The sequence below is a fragment of the Neovison vison genome, chromosome 14, assembly GCF_020171115.1.
Source record: "Neovison vison isolate M4711 chromosome 14, ASM_NN_V1, whole genome shotgun sequence".
Taxonomy (NCBI): domain Eukaryota; kingdom Metazoa; phylum Chordata; class Mammalia; order Carnivora; family Mustelidae; genus Neogale; species Neogale vison.
The window spans coordinates 38,995,112-39,003,466 of record NC_058104.1 but is presented as its reverse complement, the minus strand read 5'-3'; the positions used below and the strand labels follow the sequence as shown (position 1 = coordinate 39,003,466).

At 45.2% G+C, this 8,355-nt stretch overlaps 1 long non-coding RNA gene across 1 annotated transcript; it reads left to right on the top strand.

The window, feature by feature from the left end:
• The first annotated feature begins 358 nt into the window (after positions 1-358).
• LOC122895400 lies at positions 359-5,060 on the top strand. Its single transcript, XR_006382203.1, has 3 exons — positions 359-490; positions 1,198-1,369; positions 4,951-5,060. It is a non-coding gene; the product is annotated as an uncharacterized LOC122895400 (long non-coding RNA).
• Positions 5,061-8,355: the final 3,295 nt, after the last annotated feature.

Sequence of the window (8,355 nt, the reverse complement as noted above, 5' to 3'; positions counted from 1 at the left end):
CACGCCTGCTGGTTCTGAGGAGCGGAATGAATGACACGGGTGGGGAGTAAGGTAGGAGCACGTTATTGAGCAGAAAGTGTGCTGGGAAGGGTTTCATCGGACTGGCTCTGCATTCCGTTGAGAAGCTGGTACTTCAGAAATGGAGCAGGACCTTCCTGTCTAGTGTGGGGTTTGCTGGGGACATTATTTTAAAAAGATTTTGTTTGTTTATTTATTTGACAGAGATCACCAGTAGGCAGAGAGGAAGACAGACAGAGGGGGAAGCAGGCTCCACGCTGAGCAGAGAGCCCGATGCGGGGCTCGATCCCAGGACCTGAGATCATGACCTGAGATCATGACCTGAGATCATGACCTGAGCTGAAGGCCGAGGCTTTAACCCACTGAGCCACCCAGGCGCCCCGCTGGAAGGAAAATTTAAATAGAGTTGTGATTCCCAACCTGCCACCAGCTCACTGGGTGGTCCTCCGCAAGTCACCTTTCTCTGGGCTTGGTTTGTATTTTGCTTAGTGAGGGGCTCGGATTTCAATGCCAGGGGGGTAGTTAGGAGTGCAAATGAGTGGGGTGGGGCGTTGTGAGATATTGGGGAGTAACGGGGCCTGGGCCTGTGGTGACCCAGAGAGCTCGTGTTTGACCAAAAGGGGTCCCCAATTCTGATTTTCCAAGTGTAACTGGTGGAAAAGAGAAAAGCACCCCATGGCTGCTGGGAGCGAGTTTACACTCCCTCTGGAAGCGCTGGTAAGGCTAGGAGCCGGCCTGGCATGATCAGCTAGGCTGTGGTGTTCTGCTGAGCATCAACAAGTTCACGGAACACGACACCAGACAAAGGCGCTCTCTGATGGATGGAGAGAAAGACCATTTCATAATCATGTCTGAACACAAAAACAAGAACATCGCCCAAACCACAAAATGACCAAACATAACCTCTACCCCCCCAGTTTGAGGAACTGCTGCTGCTTTACGCAAGAGCAGCTCTAATCCCTGGTCGATTCCTCCTAATGTCCAGATTAAAATTATTAAGTTAACTAAAAAGAATTATCCCCACTTCCTAACAATATCCAACCTGGAGCAAATCTCCCTTCTCAAGCCCTCCTCGAAAATCATCTAACACAAGTGCAAATCCTCTGGCAAGGCCACATTCTTGCTGAGATGTCCGTGACGGGTTCCCAATGCTGTGCTATTTCCCTTGTCCAACTACAGGTGGGCTCCCACTGATCCTTGGCTGGAAGGCCAGAAATAGAGAATCCACAGAGATTCAGCTGAAGCCCTCACTACTTTGGACCGGGACCCTCAACTCTAGTAATAATGTGCACATCTGAGACCTTTTGTGTGTCTAACTGTTTTGAGTTGCCATCCTGCCCATGGCTGGGAGGTAAGTTCTCACTATATGTGAGCTCGGATATTTTGTTAAGACCCTTCGGTGTTGGGATTATTTCGTTTTCCTTACAATAAGGTCCCCTTTGGTTTTATGGTTTTCCAATTCGATTTTTATTTTTCCTTAGTAAAATTGTTTTCTGGCTTTTTACACCTGCTCCTCCGATCTGTCCTCTTGTTCAGTGCTTTGAATGCCATTTGTCTCTAAGAGGAGGCATTTCTAGGGAAAGGACAGGTGTGCAGCCCTGGGTGTCTGAGGGTATCACAAAACTGTTACTGCTCAAACTCTAGTGATGTCCCTCTAAGAAGCTGGAGATGGCAACCACTTAGGGATCATATAACCAGTTAGCATGCTTGAGTGTCCTTTGTTACCAGGATAAACCAGAAAATCACCCTATCAACCAGTGTCCAATAAGTCTGTACTACAACCAGCCTTAGAGGCTATGGGATTTAAAAGGTATCCTCAGACCAGTGTCTTTTGGATAAACTTTGCCTCAGATTGCTATTTTATTTATTTATTTATGATTTTATTTATTTGAGAGAGAAATAGCAGAAAGCATACACTGAGGTGGGGGGGAAGGGGGGAAGGGGAGAGGAAGAAGTTAGAAGCAGATTCCCTGCTGAGGCTTGATTCCAGGACCCTGGGATCATGACCTGAGCCAAAGGCAGATGCTTCACCGACTGATCCACCCAGGCGCCCCGCAGATTGCCATTTTAAACTGCTATAAGGACTTCTTCCTTAATTTTGTCTATGTCCCTGGGAACTGCTTAGTTTCGTTTCTTCTGCCCAGAATCAGGACATTTTTTTCTGGCCCCTGTCAATGATAATTGGCCTTTGGCCAAGTTCTGCAGATACAGGGCTGCACAGCACCATCCTTATGGATCCTTGTCTCAACGAAAACTGGGCCAAATTTCTGCTTCCTTCTCACAATTACACTAACTTGTACCCTTGCCTTTCTGACACCATCTCACTAGGGACAAGTTAGGACTGCAGTGGCCCCTAACAAGACTTTATTTGAGAGGTACCTCAGAACAAAAAAAAAAAAAAAAAAGGGAAGAAACCCCCATGAAGAGGTTATTTGTCTTGTTTGTTTAAAAGAGAGATTATTAAGGTCCCACATCGGGCTCCTTGCTCGGCAGGAAGCCTGCTTCTCCCTCTGCCTCTGCCTGCCTCTCTGTCTGCCTGTGCTCGCTCTCTCTCCCTCTCTCTCTGACAAATAAATAAAGAAAATCTTTAAAAAAAAAAAAAAAAAGAGATTATTAGGGCACCCGGGTGGCTCAGTGGGTTAAAGCCTCTGCCTTCGGCTCAGGTCATGATCCCAGAATCCTGGGATCTCTGCTCTGCAGAGAGCCTGCTTCCTCCTCTCTCCCTGCCTGCCTCTCTGCCTACTTGTGATCTCTGTCAATTAAATAAATAAAATCTTAAAAAAAAAAAAAAAGAGAAAGTTTATTTTATGGGGTACCTGGCTGGGTCTGTTGGTGGAGCGTGCTACTCTTGATCTCAAGGTCGTGAGTTCAAGCCCCACATCGGGTATGGAGCCTACTTTTTTTTTTAACCAGTCAATATTTTTCTGTTTTTTTTTTTTTTTTTTTTTAAGATTTTATTTATTTATGAGAGAAAGAAAGAGGGAGAGAGAGCGAGAAAACAAGCATGGGGAGGAGCAAAGGGAGAGGAAGAAACAGGCTCCCCACTGAGCAGGGGCCCTCTGTAGGGCTGGATCCTAGGAACCTGCGATCGTGACCTGAGCCAAAGACAGATGTTTAACTGACTGAGCCACCCAGGTATCCCATGTGGAGCCTACTTTAAGAAAAAAAAAAGGTCGGGGGGTGGATGCCTTGGTGGCTCAATAAGTTAAGTGTCTGCCTTTGGCTCAGATCATGATTCTAGGGCCCTGGGATCAAGTCTCACATCAGTCTCTTTGCTCAGTGGGGAGCCTGCTTCTCCCTCTGTCCCTCCCCTGCTCGTGCCCTCTCTCTCTCTCTCTCTCTCTCTCTTTCTCTTAGAGATAAATAAATAAATAAAATCTTTTTAAAAAAAGATCCAAGGACCCTGAGATTATGACCTGAGCTGAAGGCAGAACCTTAACCCACTGAGCCACCCGGGCACCCCAAAAAGGCCTTAGTTCTAAGGTCAGAGTTTTTGGCATAATCCAATGTCTTTAAATTTTAATTTGCCATGTAAAAATAATACCAACACAGTATTTTGATGAGTGTAAAACTAACCCCGATCTTACACCAATTAGTTTTCTCATGATTTAAGCCTTCTTGTTTTTTATGTTGATTTTTTTTTTTAAGATTTTATTTATTTATTTGACAGAGAGAGATTACAAGTGGGCAGAGAGGCAGGCAGAGAGAGAGAGGAGGAAGCAGGCTCCCTGCCGAGCAGAGAGCCCGACGCGGGACTCGATCCCAGGACCCCGAGATCGTGACCCGAGCCGAAGGCAGCGGCTCAACCCACTGAGCCACCTTTTAACTAGGCTCCATACTGAGGGTGGAGCCCAAGGCAGGACTTGAACTCATGACCCTCAGATCAAGTTCTGAGCTGAGATCAAGAGTCAGACACTTAGGGGTGCCTGGGTGGTACAGTCAGTTGGGCTTTCAACTCTTGGTTTCAGCTGGGTTGTCATCTCAGGGTTGTTGGGACGGAGCCCCAGGCCAGGCTCTGTGCTTTGCTTGGGATTTTTCTCTCCCTCACCCTCTGCCCTTCCTGCTTATGTTCCTTCTCTCTCTGTTTAGAATAAATAAATAAATCTTAAAGAAAAAAAAAGAGTTGGAGCTTAACTGTGCCACCTAGGCTCCCCTTTTGTATTGATTTTAAAAGTTAAGTAAATTATCATGGTTTTCATATATTATTTACCTAAATTGTTTTTAGTCACCATGTTGTACATTATATCTCAGAACTTATTTATCTTGTAATTAGAGGTTTGTACCCATTTCCCCCACCCCAACCCCCTGCCTCTTTCAACCACCAATCTGTTCTGTTTCTGTGAGTTGGTTTTTTGTTTGTTTGCTTGTTTGTTTAGATTCCACATATAAGTGAAATCATATGGTATTTCTCTTTCTCTAAATTATTTTACTTAGCCTAACACCTTCGAGGTCCGTGCTTGTTACAAATGGCAGGATTTCTTTCCTTTTTATGGCTAATATTCCATTGAATATATGTGCCAAATCTTAATCTATTTATCCAAAGGACACTTGGGTTGTTTCCCTATCTTGGCTATTGTAAATAATGCTTCAGGGTTACCTGGGTGGCTTAGTGGGTTAAGCTTCTGCCTTCAGCTCAGGTCATGATCTCAGGGTCCTGGGATCAGGCCCTGCAACAGGCTCCCTGCATCTCACTCTCTGCTCAGCGGGGAGCCTGCTTCCCCCTCTGTCTCTGCCTGCCTCTCTACCTACTTGTGATCTCTCTCTCTTTGTCAAATAAATAAATAAAATATCTTTAAAAAATAATGCTTGAATAAACATAGGGGTACATGTATCTTTTTGAATTAGTATTTTCATTTTCTTTGAGTAAATACTCAGTAGTGGAGTTCCTGGATTATGTACTATTTCTATTCTCCTCCATACTGTTTTCCACAGTGACTGCACCAGTTTACATTTGCAATGACTGGACACCCGGGTTCTCTCTTCTCCACATCCTTGCCAACGCTTGTTTTTTTTTTTTCTTGTCTTTTTGATACTAGCCATTCTAACTAGTATGGTGTGATATCTCATTGTGGTTTTGATTTGCATTTCCCTGATGATTAGTGATGTTGAACATCTTTTCATGTATATGTTGACCATCTGTATGTCTTCTTTGGAAAAATGTCTGTTCCGATCCTCTGCCCATTTTAAAATCAGATTGTGTTTTTTGGTGTTGTGTAAGTTCTGTATATATTTCAGAAAAGGGTTCCCTTATTGGATATGTCATTTACAAATGTCTTCTTGTATTTAGTATGTTGCCCTTTTTTTTCCCCCCCCGCCCTTTTTTTTTTTTTTAAGATTTTATTCATTCATTTGAGAAAGAGAGACAGAGAGAGCATAAGCAGGGGGAGAGGCAGAGGGAGGGGGAGAAGGAGACTCCCCACTGAGCTGGAAGCCTGATGTGGGGCTCCATCCCAGGACTGGAGATCACGATCTGAGCCACCCACGCATCCCACCTTTTTGTTTTGTTGATAGGTTCCTCTGCTATGCTAAAGCTTTTTATTTTAGTGTAGTCTCAATAGATTATTTTTGCCTCTGTTCTCCTTGCTTGAAGAGACATACCTAGAAAAATGTTGCTAAGGCTGATGTCTAAGAGATTACTTGTTATTGTTTTTTTTAAAGAAATTTTGTGGTTTCAGATCTCACATTTAAGTCTTTAATCCATTTTGAGTTTATTTTTGTGTATGATGTAAGACAGTGGTCCAGTTTTGCATGTAGTTGTCCAGTTCCCCCAGCACCAATAACTGAAGAGACTTCTTTTCCCTGTTGTATATTCTTGCCGCCTTTGTTGTAGATTAATTGACCATATAAGTGTGGGTTAATTTCTAGAGTCTTTTTTGTTCCATAGATTTATGTGTCTATTTTTGTGCCAGCATCATACTCTTTTGATTACTATAACTTTGTAGTATAGCTTGAAATCTGAAATTGTGATACCTCCCACTTTGTTCCTCTTCCTCATTGTTTTGGCTACTCAGGGTCTTTCGTGATGTCATAAAAATTTTAGAATTCTTTGGTACTTTTTAGTTATACTCTTGTTGTTGTTTTTTTTTAAGATTTTATTTATTTATTTGACACAGATAGAGACAGTGAGAGCGGGAATACAAGTAGGGGGAATGGGAGAGGGAGAAGCGGGCTTTCCTCTGAGCAGGGCGCCTAATGCAGGGCTCAATCCCAGGACACAGGATCATGACCTGAGCTGAAGGCAGACACTTAACGACTGAGCCACCCAGGTGCTCCTGGGTTATTTTTGAAAAGAGTTCTTGTTTTTTATAAAAAGTTAAGCTCCTTATAACCATTGTTGCTCATTGCTTTGTCTTTTTACATTGCCCACTGTAAGGGCCTGCCCCTCCCAGAGGAACTTGCTTGTGGACCCCGGATGTAGGGGCGGGGCAGGCCAGGTGGAGATGTCCAATCGGTGGGGCATGTGTATATCCACTAGGGTGAATTGAGATCCGATTGGCCACCTGTGTAGGGGCGGGGCTCAACCAACCGCATAAAGGTTGCTCTGCGAGGCTAGCACGGGAGGAGAGCTGTGGTGAGTTGGCGGGAGCGGAAGAGTTGGCGGAGTGGAGGAGCTGTAACAGCTCTTGTAAGAGCTAGAACGGCCGCCAGCGGTCCCTGCGCCCACAGTCTCCAGCCGCCTGCAGCCCCCACCTCTGGCGGTCCCACCTCTGGCGGTCCCGCCTCCGGCGGCCCAGAGCTGCCTACAGCTTCCAGCGGCCCCGAGCCGCTGGCGGCCCTGCCTTCAGCAGCCCAGAGCTGCCAAGACCCCAGCAGTCCAGCAGTCCAGCGGTCAGCGGTCCCAACGCCTGCAGCCCCTGCATGCCAGCAGTCCCGAGACGCCAGCGGCCCTGATACACCAGTGGCGTCTCGCCGCCAGAAGCCTTGCCGCAAAATGCCTCGCCATCCTGAGCCACGAGCAGCCTTGTCCGCAGCGGTGGCTTCTTCTGGGTGGCAGCCTTGTCAGAGTGGCATCGTGGGGAGCAGAGTCTGTCATCCAGGTTGTCTTCCTTGTCATCGTTGCTGTCATCATTGCCTCTTCATTGTCGGGAGCGGCCTCGTCCGGGAAGCGGTCTTGTCCAGAATGGCCTCTTCTTGGGAGCGGCCTTGCCTGGGGAGCAACCTCATTGAGCAGCGGCCTTGTCTTGGGAGCGGCCTCTTCTTGGGAGCTGCTCCAATCATGGAGCGGCCTCATCTGTGGAGCAGCCTCATCTAGAGCAGCCTCGTCTGGAACAGCCTTCTTGGGAGTGACCTTGTCGGGATCATCGTCCCCGCCTTTTCGTAAGAGATCGTCCTGACCGGTCAGTTTCTTTTTTTTTTTTTAAATTATTATTTGACAGAGAGAGATCACAAGTAGGCAGAGAGGCAGGCAGAGAGAGAGAGGAGGAAGCAGGCTCCCCGCTGAGCAGAGAGCCCGACGCGAGACTCGATCCCAGGACCCTGAGATCATGACCTGAGCCGAAGGCAGTGGCTTAACCCACTGAGCCACCCAGGCGCCCCCGGTCTGTTTGATTCTTGATGCTTGGCCTTTGCTTTGTATCAGTCTCGTTCCTTTGGTCACCGACCCTAACACCCACAAATATTTTTCTTTAGATATTTGTTTCTTATATATTATTCCCTCTACAACTATTCTTTGCCCTTCCTAAATTCAGGCCTCAAACTTAGACTAATAACATTATTAGGCTATTTTTTATGTATAAACTATCTTCAGATTTTCTAAAATGGCTATTAGGTAACACAGATCTTCTTTACTTTATAAAATGAGGAACAATGGGAATAATTAAGTTTACCTGGAATTCTCTGAAACTTTCAAATTTCAAAGTTCTCTGAAAAATTAAGAATGTAGAAGACCAAAATACCTGCATAATTTTTTTTAAAAAGTTACTAAATCAAAAAGAGGCTTTCTTCCTAAATTATTTACACATGAGTCAAGTATAAGTTAATATAAATATGTCAATGATTATATACTTTTCAGTTTAAAAAAAGCATAATCATTTTGAAGCACAAAGACTGGTAGGATAACTATCTATGAAGGGATCTGTTTCCAGGATTTTCGATTCACAGGCATCTTTCCTTTTTGCTCATGAAACATCTGAGCAAGCCTTAGGGGTACCAGTCAATTACACGGGGATCATCAGACACCTACTGCTTATGTCAGTTTTTCCTTAGATCCAATAGCCAAGGCATATCTACCTTGTCTCATAGCTATGGAAACAATAGCAGACTGTGTGAAACTTTCCCTTGATTTAGTTCTAAGGTTTCTGCTAAATATATGGTTCCCCACACTAAAGGCTCTTCTGA